Raw genomic sequence first — 18064 nt, forward strand, 5'->3', positions numbered from 1 at the left:
CTCTAGAGGGGCATTCAGCACAACTCTAGGTGTCAGACCCTGAACTATCACATGAGTAAAGTCTTCCTGTCTGGAAGACTTGTTCCTGTCATGAATAAATATCACAGTCTCATTAAATATACAATACATGTATTTCTAAATGTTTCAGGAACAAAGTGTTATCCTGACAGCCTCCACTGGATGATTAGATGGGAGGCCCAGCCTGAGATTTAATATTCATCTGCAAATTTAACCACAGAAAATGACTTAATTAATCTGCTAACACCAAATTACTCTCCAAGGCTGCAGAGCTTTGTCTCTGGGGGAGGATGCATTCACTGGCTCCCACAGAGGAGTGCCATGACGTTTCCTATCAGTCTTCGTCACTCTAGAAAGGTGCCCTCAAGCCCAGAATTATTTGAACATGCTCTGATCAATGAACACACAGATGGGAGCAGTAGAGATTTTGTCTCTTGTTTTCTGTATCCACACTCCTGGTATTTCCCTGGGCACTGTGCCCTTTTCACATTCTCCTTTATCATCACATATGCATTTTTTCCTGCACACACAATCTCTCTTAGCCTCAAATTGACAGTAATCCTCTTCCCTAGTATTTCTCCAGAACTCTCACTGCTCCCCAGCTAAAGCTTTGCAGAGAGATGTTGAACAAAAGATATGGGGCTGAGGATGCTCCTTTTTTCAAATTAGGCCACAACAGTGAATTTCCTGTATACTAATTCAGCTGCCATGATTTATGTCTACATTCTTGGTTCTTTCCTTTCACTAGTTCTTACAACCAGCTTGCTTTGGGTGGATTTTGCTTATATTTCTTCGCTTTACAAAGTGCTTCCCAATACGTTATTCCATTTACTCCTAACAACCCTGTGAAGTATGTAAGATGATCCTACTCTACATTTGAGGTAAATGAGGCTTAGCAAGATGTAAATACCTTGCTCAGAGTCATAGGCTAGTAACTTGTAGAGCAGAATTGGAAGACTCACGTCTTGCAACTGATTTCTTTATAACCTCAGACTTTCCTAATGACAGAACTCCAGAATGGCCCAATGGATAACTGAGTGAAATTCCTCTTTAGTCTCTGAATTCAGCCAAAGGTAATTTGGTACATAAAGAGTCAGTTAGACTATAAGCAACCTTGGCTGCTCTCTTGAATGAAAACAGGGAGGCAGCAAATTACCCTGAAGCTGTAGGTTTCCTTGAAACATGAGGAGAAGAAATGACAGAAGGCAGGGTTATAAGGCTTCCCTGGAGACCATTCGGAGAAGCTGCTTTTAGACAACCCACAAACTCCAGATGTCTGATAAGAAGAAGAAAATGACAATGTCTGGGTAAAAGGCCAAAGAAAAGCTATAACAATCTGATGTGTTTGGTCTTTCAAGGTACTGTAGATGAATTTTCTCAGTAGGCTAATGGTCTGGGATGGGGCTGCCTTTCAAAGACTGCAGGCAGACAGGCAGGTGGGCAATCACTCATACTACCAGCCTGTTTGCCAGCCTGCCTGGAGGCAGAGCTATGTTGTTAGCCACATACATTGCAGCAAGCAAAAATATAATAAAGCGACTTGCAAACTTCCCTTGGGTGAGATCTGTCATAGTTGAGCAAAATAAAAAGCCCCTTTGTGGGTAAGGGCTTTTTTGTGTGCCACCCAAACCCCTAGAAACAGTAGGTCATGGGCTCTGAACTCTTTTTAAGGGCAAAGTAGGTAGGTTCTTAAAAAGTGAAGAGGGGATTACACAAAACTTAATGGTGGGCATGAGTTTAGAAATTTCATGTATTTGTGTTGTTATTCATCTGGTATGTATCTGTACCACCTTTCTGGATAGTAAAACACTAACGTACTTTTAAAACTGGTAGCATCCATCCACTGCCCCAGGCCCTCCAGGATCAGCTGGACTTCTTAGTGATCCAGTAACTAAAGGATTGGGGTCTGGAAGCACTGTACCTGTGTCCACTAATTCATCAATGCTCATGCAGTGTCAGTCATTAAATATTATGAATACCACTGCTGTGTGTATCTGTGCTAAAATCTTAGAGGAGGTGCCAAGTGGGTATGCCTACCAAGCTCTTAGAACTCTTTCCATTGAGGGTTTCCACCAAGGCTCATTCTGCCTTCTTTTTTGCTAAAGGCATTCCTAGTGGGCAGAGGGTAAGTCCACAAAGCATTACCCTTAAAATGAGCGTCACAGGCATTCTGTCCCTAGTATTAGAATCCAAGAAGTTCACTTCTGCCAGGTAAACTGGGGTTAGACCCTGACTCCAATGCTCTCTCCATGATGCCCCTCTTTGCTTTTGTTTTCTTTCCTGCTTACCCTACTTAAACTCATAGGAGAGCTTGCTGGAATTTAAACGAAGCCAGGGAAGAAGTCTCTGATGCAAAGAAGCAGTCTTACGGAGACAAATGGCCTTTCATATTCCCTGGGGCACTGCTTCAAAGCAACCAACACAGATGTACAACTCTGGAACAAACATGAATCACCAACCAGACACCAGCCCCAGTCACAGCAAAATTAGCGGGCAGACATCACAATACGTCCCACAGATCCAGGGAGTGAGGAGGGGTGTGGGCAAAGGGAAGGCTGAGGACAGGCTTAATGAGCAAAATGAATATACCACACAAACTGAAATACATTTAGGAAGAAAATGGAATCTACAGTAGCAGAAACAAACACATAAATAGGGCCATTATTTGTTTAGGGTAATTTTTGCCTCTGCCTTCATCAAGACACACATTTCACCTTTAGGCTACTTTATATTTTAAAAAAATCATTATAAAATAAATATAAGAATATTATATAAAACGTAGACAATAGAGAAAAGAACAACATCATTACTGGCAGTTTATTTTTTTCTCTTCTGAATATTTTTTTTTTCCTGCAGGTTTGGATCTTGATTTTTTTCACAAATATTTGTTATGTGCTACAGTTTTCAGAATTAGCATTTTCCATGAGCTGCTTCATTCAGTTGCTGTATCACAGTTTTCTCAAGCATTTTCTCTACTTTTACTCCTCATATTTGCAATTCTGAATAACGTTGCTTGTAGCTACCTTTGAGCTTGTAGCTACTTCAACATTTAAATGAGGTCACAGAGAAGTGTCAGATAGATTAAGACAGGAAGTTACTCACAAGTTTCTGAATATTTTATTGTGACTTATACCTGCCTGGAAGGGGTTGCCCATATCTACACGGCATTGAAAGTGGCCTTTTCCCTGGGTCCAAAGACCCTGCCAAGCCCTGCTCTCTGATCTCAGGATTCTTTATGCTGCCTGCTCACTTGGATCTCCCTGCTTCTCCCTGCCTCTGCCAGTATCCCTGGACTGAAACAATTGCTCATCTGAGACTTAATGTTTTAACAGCCTTCTCTTGCTTTGTATCTAGTGTTCTCAGCTCCTCCAGGCAGTGATGGTGGGTGATGGGCTGTATGAAAAGTGCTTCCCATAACTGGAATGTCTTTCCCATTACGGTCTCCATTGAGCCAGTATCTTCAAAATTCAAGTTCATACCATCTCCCAGCGTGTGCTCTCTCTGACACTGCAGTCCAGTTTGATTTTGACACAAGCTCCTCCTCTGTGCTTTCCTAGATTCCTTTACCATAGTACTTTATCACAGTACTTGCAATTCTGTTTTAATTCTCTATTTATTTACTGCTCCCCAATACACTGTTATCTCCAAGCCAGAAGGGACTCAGTATTGCTAAGTATTACTCGTTCTTGTATCCCAGGCATCTGGGTCAGAGCCTTGTAAATAGCAGGTCTTCAAAAAATGTGGACAGAACCAACTAAAATATACTATAACTTACTGTGAAATGTTTCTCCAATCCCTCCCCTCTTTCTGCTTCTCTACACCCACCTCAGACCCCACTGCCTTGTGTTTCTGCTGTTTCCTTTAAATGAACCTACAGAGATGTGTCATTAATTTATTTGTTCGGCCTTGTGAGACAGTGATCTAAATAAAATAAGATTCATTTTTTAAAAAGCACTGCTATGTTCTCCCTGAGCAAAACAAATCTGCACAGAACTATCACTGGCTTAGCTGTTTGAGATGGTGACATCTTTACACAAACTCGCAGGAGGAGAAAAGCCTTCTTATACCAGCTTCTGTCTGCCATCTTCTCATCTCTTCATTTTTCAATATGAGCAGGAACGTTCCCTGGCCCACAGTTACTCTCCTGGTGGTTTCTATTCCTGGGGAATCCTTGCAAAGGCAGCCCTGAGCTGGTGACGCGTGAGCCAGCAGATGGCAGCAGACTGCCACACTGTCCTTAGGCTGCAGGCCCCAGCCTCCAAGCCCAGCAGGGGGCGCTACTGGCAGTTTTGGAGAGAGAAACATAACTGAAGGCTTATTCATAAGCCTGGGAGGAAAAATCAGGGATAAAGAAAAGAGCCACAAGGTGTACCATGAAACCTTTGATTAACCTAAGAGAAGCTCTACTTCCCAGAATTCAAGTTAAGCCAGGTGGTCGCAGAATTGCCTGCAATTTTCCCCAGGGTGGTTGTTTCCTGATCCCCAATTACTTGCACAAACTCCAATTTCTGTAACAAAGACTCATGAAGCAACATCCTAGGAATAATTCATTTCTGAACCAGAGGAGATTTTTCTTTCGCAACTTAGTCATTCTCTAGGTGAGCCTCTTTGGCTTATTATTCTAATAAATAACCCGCTAGAAAGACTGCAAACTCCACAAAAGAGATTCAAATCCACAGGTCTGCAGAATGGTTCACTGCCTTTTGGGAGAGAGCTCTTGCTGTCTAAATTTTGCTTTTCTTTCTTAGAAATTACTCACTGAGTCTCTTCTATATCATTGAATTATCACAACTCTGGCAGGCTAATTCTTTCTGCCCCATTTCAAAGAAGAGAAAATGGAGGCTCCAAGATGTGAAGCTTCATTTGAAAAATCCTAAGGTGTGACCTCTTTTCATTACACCTTACAATCTGTGCCCTAACCCCTCAGATGTCCCCTCAGACTCCCTGATTCCAGAACCGGCCATGCTAGACTGTACTCCTGCGTTTACTTATCTCTCTCACTCCACCAGATGGTGACCTCCTTGAAGCAGGAATGAAGCCTTCATTCAGTTTTGTAGTCCCAGGGCCTAGAGCTGAGTATCACACCAAAAGGCACATAACAAATATTTGTTAAATGAATGCAAAGATCTTATAGTTTTTGCTCGCATCTGATAAAAAGCCAGTTCCATTTGGATTAAAACCTCTGGCAGGTGATGACCTCAGCGGAGCTCTTAAAGGGAGTCACTAGGTTCTTCTTTCCCCACTCTCCCTTCACTATCCCAGGAACTCCGTCCTAGGAGTTCTTGCTTATGGAAAATGTTTCTATAATAAGGTGTATGTTTCTGTATAGAGTGTGTGTGTTGTGGAGGTAGGCATAGTCATGAAAAATGCTGTATTTCTTTACATCTCTATTGGAAAATATTCTCCTCGGTTGTACTCAAAAACTAACTGTATTGGGAGGCTGAAGCAGCAGAATCACTTGAATCTGGAAGGCGGAGATTGCAGTGAGACAAGATGCGCCACTGCACTCCCAGCTGAGCGACGGAGTGAGACTCCGTCTCACAAAAAGAAAAAACAGAAAAAGAAATGAACATCTTCAAATGCTTGTTTATCATTTTAATAAAAACAAATAACTATTTATCTATTTACTTAAGTGATTATATTGGCCATCACTTCAAAGGTGCTATCTGATCCCTACAGACAGAGAAGTTTAACAGGCACATGTGTTTTTACCCACAGTGACAATGACTCATCTTTCTATAATTAGTCACTGCAGGCTGCAGCCAGTCCTAATTTCTAATGAAGGACTAAGCTGTGAAAAACACAGCCAGCCTGATATAGAGCCCACAACCTAGCCAAAGGCAGGCAGAACTCCTCTGGCCACAGCTACAGCAGTATATTACAGTTACGCCGTAAGAATTCAGTTCCAAAGTCTATGACTTCCCTTACATAGACTAGGAAGAAGAACTCTGATGTTCAGCTCATCTGAAGTCTAGAAGCAGCTTCCATTGCTTTCTCTTCTTCCAGGGGCTTTGAAAATTACATTCATGGCAGTAATCCAAAACTGCTTTCCCCACAGAAAGGCTTAACCAGAGGCAGCACAGGAATGCTGAAGAGCTCTGAGATTCTAGGGATCCGGCTTCTACTTCTAGCTCTGTGGGAGAACTAACTGAAATGAAACAGGGGCTCCCTGTATCCTGCTCCCTACACCTCAGTCTTTTCCCACGGAAATGAAGTAGTGAGGCAGATCCCTGAGGTACCCCCTAAGATTAGACAACTTGCAGACATTTTGGAGATAGAAAAAATGTTGGCTCTCAAGTGTGGTTTTATGTTAATGGTGATGAGCATTCATGTATTCAACAAATATTTAGCAAGCACCCACTATGAAACAACGCACTGTTCTCCGCCTGAGAATACAGCAGTGTATGGAACAAGGTCCCTGAGGGAAAGATAGACAACAAATAGGAAAGTAAGACAGTTTCAGATAGTGAGAAATACTATGAAGAAAATAAAACATAGTAGTGTGATAGAGACAAAGGGAACAATGTTTCTTTAGTTTGGGTAGTCAGCAGGTCCGCTGTACCCAGCCATGCAGGTTGTCTATTGCACTTCACCGGGAAACACCATCCACGTTTCTCAGGCGGTGTCGTTTGAGTTGAGATCAGATATAGGTAGTGGTAAAACTTGTCCTTTAGTTCCTTCCTAACCTCATTTCTATACTTTAAAGAATTGAGTCAGATGATACTTAGGTTTGAATCTTTTTCTTATTTTTAACCCCAGTGCTAAGGGCCATGCCTGTCATGTCTGATGAATAAACAAATGAACGAATGAATGGTTTGGGACCAAGGAATTTGTATAAACTCCCCTTGATACCCATCACAGACAGCACAGACGGACTTCAACGAGACTGACTGTGGGTGATATGGCGATACTCAGTCATCTCTTGCCCTGTACCCTAATCAACCCCTAAAAGTTAGCTCCATAAAGAAGAACTGGGGATGTGCTACCTAATACCACCTGCAGGGAGGGGCTAGAATGCCTTCCACAGGGCTCCAAGCCCAAAGGAGAGGCCCAATGACCACACACAGCAGCAATCATTCACATTTTTTGGTATTGATGTGGTGAGAGATGGAAATGCCACAAGTACTTCTCAATGTTCCTTTGTTAGAAAGCTTTAATTTTGATGATAAATATATTTTGCAAATTATTTTACTTATTGATTGAGATCTTTTTTTGGGTTGCAAACATTTCACTATAAAGAAATGGGTGAACAGTGAAAAAAGAATATCAACACTTAGTTTCTCTACTGAAATTGTTAAGTATCATTTTTTAAATGTTTCGTTTCAAATGCTTGAGTATATTTTAGTGTGATTCTTTGGTAATTTCCCATTGTGTTGTTCCTATGTCATACTATTTAATGCACGAGCAGAACAAGACCATATGTGAACATCCCCGCTTCATAAATATAGGAGCATTCTTTCTAGCAAGCTTACAAAATGCTCTGCCCATCTATTTCCAGGTAAAAAAATATTTCCCAGAAATAATAGGAATTATAAAGTATGTCTTTCTTTATGTTTTCTAATTATGGCTGAAATTTCACAGACTAGCTTTCAAGCTTTTTTTATAATTTTATTATTATTATACTTTAAGTTTTAGGGTACATGTGCACAATGTGCAGGTTTATTACATATGTATACATGTGCCATGTTGGTGTGCTGCACCCATTAACTCGTCATTTACATTAGGTATATCTCCTAATGCTATCCCTCTCCCCTCCTCCCACCCCACAACAGGCCCTGGTGTGTGATGTTCCCCTTCCTGTGTCCAAGTGTTCTCATTGTTCAATTCCCACCTGTGAGTGAGAACATGCGGTGTTTGGTTTTTTGTCCTTGCAATAGTTTGCTGAGAATGATGGTTTCCAGTTTCATCCACGTCCCCACAAAGGACATGAACTCATCATTTTTTATGGCTGCATAGTATTCCATGATGTATATGTGCCACATTTTCTTAATCCAGTCTATCGTTGTTGGACATTTGGATTGGTTCCAACTCTTTGCTGTTGTGAATAGTGCCGCAGTAAACATACGTGTGCATGTGTCTTTATAGCAGCATGATTTATAGTCCTTTGGGTATATACCCAGTAATGGGATGGCTGGGTCACATGGTATTTCTAGTTCTAGATCCCTGAAGAATCGCCACACTGACTTCCACAATGGTTGAACCAGTTTATAGTCCCACCAACAGTGTAAAAGTGTTCCTATTTCTCCACATCCTCTCCAGCACCTGTTGTTTCCTGACTTTTTAATGATGGCCATTCTAACTGGTGTGAGATGGTATCTCACTGTGGTTTTGATTTGCATTTCTCTGATGGCCAGTGATGATGAGCATTTTTTCATGTGTCTGTTGGCTGCATAAATGTCTTCTTTTGAGAAGTGTCTGTTCATATCCTTCGCCCACTTGTTGATGGGGTTGTTTGTTTTTTTCTTGTAAATTTGTTTGAGTTCATTGTAGATTCTGGATATTAGCCCTTTGTCAGATGAGTAGGTTGTGAAAATTTTCTCCCATTCTGTAGGTTTCCTGTTCACTCTGATGGTAGTTTCTTTTGCTGTGCAGAAGCTCTTTAGTTTAATTAGATCCCATTTGTCAATTTTGGCTTTTGTTGCCATTGCTTTAAACTTTTATCTACTAAAACCCCTAAAGGATGTTACAACTTTTAATAGTAATTACTACTTTTTATAAAACTGTAATTCTAAGGAAAGGAAAAGTTCTCTAAAAGAGATTAATTTTGTGAGGGAATTTTTTTGTATGTAGACATTATAAAGGGCCAGGGACAGGGGTGGCTTTGCATTGATTCTGCCCCAGGGTGCACTTTGAGTATACAAAATATTCTACTCGCTCAATATTTTCCAGGCTACATTCTCCATTTTTTTAAAGTCATCATAAGAGATCATTAAATGTTCTATTAATAAAATATAAATACTTTAACTCATAAGTTAAGTATCTCTGCCAATAAGACAATCTATTAATTAAATAAGATTTTTATTAAGAAATATGGTGCCAGCTTCCAATAGCTCAAGATAAATTAGGGAAATGAGATTGATCTGGGAAAACTAGTTCTTACTAGAGTAGTGATGGCTTCAAGAAATTGATGCTTTCTTTTGTAAGTTCTCACCTACCATTTGAAAATCACTTCTAGATATCTGTTTGAAATCCGTATCTAAAATTTTGCAGATAAATTTAGCTTCTGTTTGTATATTCCAGTGATGGAGCCATAGTAACCACATGACATAATGAATTAAATTTTTGGATTGATTTAATTCTTCAAGACTTGGCTAGTAAACTTTAGTTTAATCTTTGTCCCACCCTTCCCCACCCCCCTAGTTTTCATTCCCTGCTCCCAACCACCTACTCACTCATTCTCCCTCATAGTAGTAAATGGAGCCACCATCTACTCAGTTGTACGAACCAGAATCATCCATGATTTTACTTCCCTTCCCAACCTCCTTTCTCCTTTTCAGTTGACCAACAGGTCCTATCCACTCTATATTGAAACTGTACTCTTTTATGTAACTCTGTTTCCACCACGGCATTAAAATCTCTCATCTGAACTGGAATAGCCACCCCATGGATCTTTCCACTTCCACTGCCCCTGACTCCATCCTCCAAATCTTCTCCACATAGCAAGAGCAATCTTTTAACACAATGATAAAATCATGTCACTGCCTGTAGGATAAAATCCAAACTCCTTGCCATGGATCACAAATTTTCACATAATCTAGCCCTTGCCACATCCCTATCCTCATCCAATACCACACTGTCCCCTGCTCAGTGTGATTCAGCCTCAGAAGCTTCCTTTCTGTTCCAGAACATGCCAAATCCTTTCTCAATTCAGCAATTTTGCACGTGTGTGTTTTCCTTCCTAGTATATCTGCTTTGCTTTGAACACTCCCTGGCTGGTAGAAAGTGCTACATAAATATTTGTCGAGTGAATGAATGAATAAATGTTGGTCTTTCTGTTTGTTTTCTCCTCTACTCTCTGGATGGCTGCCTTCTTCTCATTCTTTAAGCTTTGGTTTAAGTCATCTACTAAAAAATTCCTTCCTTAACCCATTATTTAAGTAAGTTCCCTTCATAGTACCTATTAAAGCTTTTTGCTATGTTTATTTGTCTTTTTTTTCCCTTTTATTGCCTTCCTCTCTCACACAACTCTAAGCCCCACGAGGGCCATCTGTTGCACTTAACAGTATATTAACTAGTGCCTGGCACTTTCCTGGGACATACTGCAGGTGATGAACAAATGTCTGCTCAATAGATTAATGAATGAATAATTGACTGTGTGAGCACATTAAACACCAACAATAACCTCCATGGTTCACAGCAGACCCAACTTGTTTTTACAAAGTATTTCTTTACTCAGAGAAAGGATATTTATTTATTGTCATTGGGCCAGCTCCCACATCAAGTCTAAGGAAACTCAGATTTAAAACATAAGTCGATGTAAAAACTTGTCCCAGGTTTGAAGCATTTTTGTCATTATTACTCTGCATTTATTTCAGAAAATGAGACTGGTTTTCAGATCAAATCTCACAAGTCTTTGATCTTCTAAGCAGAGCTCCAGGAAGGTGTTGAGGTGCACATCAAGGGTGCATTTTCAGTTCCAGGTTTGTGAAATAGCATAACTTAATATTTCAAGAACTTCGTATTTTTTAAAAAATTTATATTCTGCTGAGAATGAATAGGCCATATATTTTCTTTTTGGTGGAGGTAGAGAGGTGGGAGGAATGGCAGTATGGTTTGCTGTAAACTCAAATAATAATCATAAAATTGGAAATCAATGCCTCAGCCTCCGGTCTACATAGCACTTAATAGTGTTTATGTCAGTTAACATCTGGCCTCTAAATGTTATCAGTCTTGAACACTGCACCTGCAGACAGCCTGGCATTTGGATTTTAAATATGTTCTTTCGGGAAGGGAGGAGGGGTGAGAGAAGGGGAAGCAGAGAAAGTAGAAGTGGAAAAATGATATTTCAGAATCTTTTCACTTGTACATAGGCAGTAAAGCATAGAAAAGCTATATATTTTTTTCTTACAGGTATTGCGTGGGCACAATGTGCCAGGCCATGTGCTGTACATTTGGTATACATTACCTCATTTCATTGCTCTAATCACCTTGTGAGGAAGGAAGGAACTTGATTTTATAGATGTGAAAATTCAAATTTAAAAGGCTTAAATAACTTGCTGACACCCACTTAGCTATTAAATGGTACATCGCGGATTTAAAACCAGTTTGGTTGGATCCATTAATGAATCAATCAACTCACACGTGTAAACATCTGTTCTGTCTTTCTTCTTGCTACTATGGATACATTTCTGTGATTTTATCAGAAGGCAACTCCTCTGTCCTGAACCCTGTCTTCCCTCACCTACTCATGGTCTACCCTTCTGCATATATTTACTCTCTCCTGCATCATCGTTTTCTATTTTGCACGAGCAAACAATCAAGCTGTAAAGTTTTGTATCAAAAATAAACAAACCCGCAAACAAAAAATGACTAGTTAAAGACTTTCATCAAACATATGAAAGTTGAAGGAATTCATCATCTCCAGCAAACCCGAAGTACAAGAAATGTTAAAGGAAATCCTTCAAGCAGAAGGAAAATGATACCAGATGGAAATCTCGTTCTATACAAAGGAATAAACATTGTTTTCTTATTATTAAAATCTCTTTAAAAGATAATGATTGAAAAGCACACATAATAGCAATCTACTGTGAAGTTCATAACATACGTAGAAGTAAACTATACGACAAGAGTACAAAGGCAAAAAAGGGGGAAATAGAAGGGTATTCTGAAGATTCTCACAGTTATATAAAGCAGTAAAATATTGCTTGAAGGTAGACTGTGATAAACTAAAAATTTATACTCTAAATCCTAAAGTAACTATTAAAATTTAAAAAATGAAGAGATATTATATAATAAGCTAACAAAGAAAATGGAAGCATAAAACAACTATCCAAAAAAGAGAAGAAAAAGAGGAAAAAGCATATAGTGAACTGCCAAATTTAGCCTGAAACTTCCTCTGTACTTTTTACGATATAAACTAACTGAAAGCGTAACTTAGGCTTATACTTTTGTAACCAATAGCTGAGCTCAGCCAATCACAGCAGCCAAGCTTCAATCTTGGATGGCCAAGTACTCATACTAATCAAGCTGTTTCTGTACATTACTATTGTTTTCTATTAATAAATGCTGCTTCCCCATACTGTGGAATGCTGCTGTCTGAACCTGTTCTGATCTAAGGGCTGCCCGATTCTGAAAAAATCCTTTGCTTAGTTAAACTCTGTTAAATTTAACTTGTCTAACTTTTTTTTTTTCAACAGAATGGATAAGACAAATAGAAAACAAACGCAACATGGTAGATTTAAGCCTGACTATGGCAACAGTGCCTTTAAATGTAAATGGCCTAAACATCACATTTAAAAGGAAGACATTTTCAAGATGGATTGAAAAAGCATGACCTGACTACACGTGGCTTATAATAGATCACTTTAAATATAAAGACACAAATAGGTTAAAAGGAAAAGAATGAAAAAAGATAAACTATGATAACACTAATCAGCAGAAATCTAGAGTATCTATATTAATAAAAGAATAAGTAGATTCCAGAGCTAAGAATATTACCAGGAATAAAAAGGATGATTTCATAATGATAAAAGAGTCAGTTCTTAAGGAGAATATAACAATTCTAAATATATCTGTACCTATTAATAGAGTTTCAAACTGCATAAGGCAAAAATTGATAAAACTGAAAAAAGAAATAGAAAACTACACAATTATAGCCTCAATAATTGATAGAACAAATAGACAGAAACCCAGTAAGGATATAGAAGACTTGAACAACATCATCAATTTAACTAATTGACAAAGATAGACATTCTTTTCAAGTGCGTGTGAAACATCACCAAAATAGCTGACATTCTAGTCTATAAAACAAGTCTCAAAACATCAAAAAAAATTTGAAGTCATACAAAGTTTGTCTTCTGATCAGAGTGGAATTAAACTAGAAATCAAAACCAGAAAGATCTCTGGTAAAGTCCTAGGTATTTGTAAACTAAATACAGTCTAAACAACTCATGAGCTAAAGATATAATGAAAAGAGAAAAGTATTTTGAACTGAATGACAATGAAAACATTATATGTTAAAATTTGTAGGATGCAGCTAAAGCAGTATGTTCAGGGAAATCTACAGCACTAAAATACCTTTATTAAAAAAATAGAGTGAGACTCCGTCTCAAAAAAAAAAAAAAGAGAAAATGACGGTTGTTTCTAGCTCAAGAAAAAGCAAATAAATCACAAAGGAAGCAGAAGGGAAAAGATACAGATAGAGCGGAAATAAAAGAGAGAGGGAGAGAGAGATCAGTGAAGCCAAAACAGGTTTTGAGTAATCAATAAAATTGACAAACCTCTAGTCAGACTTACCAGGAAAAAAAAAAGAAGAGATACAAGTTACCAAAAGAATGAGAGAGGAGATATCAGGATAGACTCTAAAGATACTATAAAAATAATAAAGAATCATAAAAAAAATTATACCAGGCCAGGCGCTGTGGCTCATGCCTGTAATCCCAGCACTTTGGAAGGCCGAGACAGGCGGATCACCTGAGGTCAGGCGTTTGAGACCAGCCTGGCCAACATAGTGAAATCCTGTCTCTACTAAAAATACAAAAATTAGCTAGATATAGTGGCATGCACTTGTAGTCCCAGCTACATGGGAGGCTGAGGCAGGAGAATCACTTGAACCCGGGAGGCAGAGGTTGCAGTCAGCCAACATCCTGCCATTGCACTCCAGTCTTGGTGACAGAGCAAGACTCCATCTCAAAAATAATAATAATAATAATAATTATTATTATTATTATTATTATTATTATTATTCCAATACATTTGACAACTTCAATGAAGTGGACGAATTCCTTGTAAAACACAATCTATCAAAATTCACTCAAGAAGAATGAAATAACATGAATAGGTCTGTATGTATTACAGAAATTGAATTTTAAAGTTTAAAACATTTCCATAAAGAAAACTGCATACCCAGATAACTTCACTGGTGACTTCTGCCCAAAATATTTAAAAAATTATACTGACTCTACACATCATTTTAGAAAATTGAAGAGGAGGGAATATTTCTCAACTCATTGTATAAGGTCAGGGCTTCTCCCATATAAAAATCAAAGACAATCACCCAAAAGAATAATATCACCATAAACACACATGGAACAATTCTTAACAAAATTATATCAAATCAAATCTGATAATATATGAAGAGGATGACACCTTATGATTAAGTAGGGTGTATCCAAGGAATATAAGGTTGTTACAACAGACAAAAAAAAATCAGTGCAGTTCTCCATACTAACAGACTGAAAAACAAACCAACATACATGTAATCATATAATTAGGTGAAGAAAAAAGCATTTGACAAAGTTCAACATCCATCCTTTATACACACACACACACACACACACACACACATATATATACATATCAACCAGATAAACGGCATCTGTGAAAACCTTCAGCTAACATTATCCTTTAAGATAAAAGACTGAATTATTTCTCTATAAAATCAGGAACCAGTTACGAATGCCTGCTCTTTCTGCTTCTACTCAACATTTTACTGGAGGTTTTACCCAGTGCAATGAGGAAAGACAATGATATCAAAGCATACACACTGAAAAGGAAGACATAAAATGATTTTTGTTGATAGATGATATAATAGTCTATGTAGAATATTCATTGTAGCATTGGCATAGTAAAAAAAAACTGGAAACCATCCAAATGTAACAGGTGAATAGATAAACAAATTGTGATATACCCATACAGTGGAATACCACTTAGCAATAAAGAAGAATGCACTACTGACACCTGCGGTAACATGGATGAATCCTGAACTAATTATGCTGAGTGAAATAAGTCTGATAAATAGAGTACATAATGTATAATTCCATTTATATAGAATTCTAGAAAATAAAACTAATCTATGGTGGCAGAAAGAAGATAGGTAGTTTCCTGGGGGGAAAGGGGTGGTGTCAGGGAGAGGTGGGAGGGGTTGCAAAGGGAAACTTTTGGGTTTGATGGCTATATTTACTATTTTCAATGTAGTGATAGCTTCATAAATGTATATGTGTCTGAATTGTACACTTTAAGAAGTGCATTTTTGGCATGTCATTTGTACCTTATAAATACGTTTTAAAAAGACTTGTGGTTATCCCATGCACCCCTCCATCCATTGCCTCATTTTCCGGCAATTCTTTTTAAACAAAACTTTCTAACAAGTTGCCTTTATTGCTGTCTCCATTTCTTTAACACTTGTTTTCTTCTCAACACACTAGAATCAGGATTTGGACCACAACACTTCATAATAAATCCCTCTGGTCAAGATCATCAGTGTCTTATGTCTTGTCCAAACCAATGGTCAATTCTTAGTCACTATCTTTCTCAAATATCAGGAATATTTGACCCAAGTTATCCTTCATTTGACTTTCAAGGTATGTCTTGTCCTGGTTTTTCTCCTATATTCTTGGCTTCCTAGGTCTTTTTCCAAACTCTAACTTTTTTTCCAATTCTAAATGTTGGAGGGCCCCTGGGCTCAGCTTTATGCTCTTTTCTTTTTCTACACCAATTTCCTAGGTGATTTTATCAAGCTTTTATCGTGATATAGAATACTATCTATTTACCAATCCTTCCCTAATGTGTTTAAAACAATGAGAACTACAGAAAAACTATGATGAACGACCAATGCAGCTAGACAACAAAGCTAGCACGCTGTATGTCCCCAAAAGGGGAAAAAAACAGTTTAACAGATAAAGGTCTGAAAATGTAGTACTGATGCCAGGTGCTGCAGGAGAGGTGCCCAGACAGAGCCCTGCAGTGTATTTGAGGCACTGTCTCTGCACTGCTTTTGCACATCACTGTCCTCTGCTCTGCTGGTAATCTTATGGAAAATTCACCCAATTTCTATAAAACTACTTAGCATTGATCTTGCATCTGAGGAGTTTCAGAAACATCAACATTCTAAAAATAAATGGTATGATGATTCTATTAAAGCTCAGTCTCCAGGCTTTGCTGTTCTTTGCCATTATTTTTAGAAATTTAATCTTCTTGTAATTTAAACCAAATGCCTATGAGCAGGTCTTAAGTTGCCCTTCATCGGGCTGGACAGTCCCCAATTTCATTCCCCAAAGCCAAATTAAGGTGGAACCAGTCAGGTTTGGGAGATGGCCTCACTATGACAGTATCCTTGAGGAACTGTGACAATCCTTTACCTCACTCACACTTGACCCACACATAGAGTATAAAACTCCTGAATCACCGTGATAGGCTTTGATTTTTCTTTCCATAGGAAGTCTTTCAAAAGAGGGAAATAAGAGCAGTGTTTTGAAGTGAATAGAGAAGTCTTTACTTTTTAACCAATGTGAGTTCATTTTCCTCTTCAGATATCAATACCAATTTAAACACCTGTTTTTAAAGAAGGCATTGCTATTTTACAAATCCATCCTTTGAATAGCAGCAACAGTTATTGCCTTCGAATTTAAGTACTTGAGGAAACACATTTGCAAAGCATTTCTTTTAACTGCTTCTCTTAGAAGCCTGTCCTTGGACTCACTCAATCACAAACAGTAAAACAAGTCATTTGAAGGGTTGATTTATTTGATACAGACATCCCTGAATACTTCTCAGCTCTGTCAATAACTCCATTTCCTCGTTTCATCTTTTCACAACCAATTCTCTCAACATGGATTTCCTTTTTAATACTCAATTATCTTAACTTACTGGTAAATTACTCATTGAATCAAAACATCAGTTTGAGTAATCAAAAAGACAGAGGGCTCTTCACACAGTGTGGCTGACTCACATATTTCTGACTCACAGATGGATTACTGTTTTCTGTGCCACCTCAATAATGTGACATTACTTGGACAAATAAAAACCAGTACCTTAAATGGTCTAGTTGAGTTTATTGCATGTAGCTTCTCAATTTTGTTAATGAGTCACTTAAATTATTCAATATTCTCCAGTATGTTTTAAAAAATTATATTCTGAATCATAACCATTCTACTCTAGACAAGGAAGCCATAATACTCATTTCGTTTGCCATGCTGGTTTTACAATTTAGGAATTTTTTTTTTTTTTTTTTTTTAGACGGATTCTCGCTCTGTCACCCAGGCTGGAGTGCAGTGGCACAATCTTGGCTCACTGCAATCTCCGCCTCCTGGGTTCAAGCAATTCTCTGGCCCTCAGCCTCCTGAGTAGCGCATGCCACTGCGCCTGGCTAATTTTTGTATTTTTAGTGGAGGCGGGGCTGGTCTCAAACTCCTGACCTCGTGATCTGCCCTCCTCAGCTTCCCAAAGTGCTGGGATTACAGGCATGAACCACTGCACCCGGTCAGGAACTATTTTAACCTTGAATTGCGAGATGCTTCAGGTCATTTGTTATTTAACGTTAATAGGAGCAACTTTTGTTCTTACAACAAAAATTGAACTTTGACGTAAGGATTTTCTGTTTTGTCTGTTTAAAGGCTAATGGTCTTTGTGATGCACAAACTAAATCTCATTGCTATCTTGGAAAACAGAAATGATAACAGAAAATGTCACAAAACTTTCAAATTTGCCTTGGAATCCGTGTGGTAGGATTATTATATTTGCTTTGCGTTCAAGGCAATTTTTAAATTTTTTGATTTTTTAAAGTTGTAAACACAAAGTATACTTTAACTCTCCTGTATTAAAACCTCCAATACATCATCACTGCCAACAGAAGAAAGATCAAACTCTTCTGCCTGGCAGTCAAAATCCTAATGGTATGATTTGAACTCTACCTTCTAAGCTTATGTGCCACCATGGCTTCTCTATCCTTTAATCGAGCTGAATCACACGCTTTATTTATTCATTTCTGCTTATGTTCTTTGTACTCCAAGACTATCTCTCCATCTAGAATATCATTTTTGACCTTTCCACAAATTCAAGTCCATGTGTGAGCAAGGGCCTAGGACAGAGGATGCAAAAACCAGGAATT

General features: G+C 38.4%; 1 protein-coding gene across 2 annotated transcripts in view; it reads right to left on the reverse strand.

The window, feature by feature from the left end:
- Positions 1–18064, reverse strand: part of PDE4B (phosphodiesterase 4B) — a 587629-nt gene that overhangs the window by 128730 nt on the left and 440835 nt on the right. The window lies entirely within an intron of this gene.

This window comes from Hylobates moloch, unplaced genomic scaffold (genome assembly GCF_009828535.3).
Source record: "Hylobates moloch isolate HMO894 unplaced genomic scaffold, HMol_V3 SCAFFOLD_18, whole genome shotgun sequence".
Taxonomy (NCBI): domain Eukaryota; kingdom Metazoa; phylum Chordata; class Mammalia; order Primates; family Hylobatidae; genus Hylobates; species Hylobates moloch.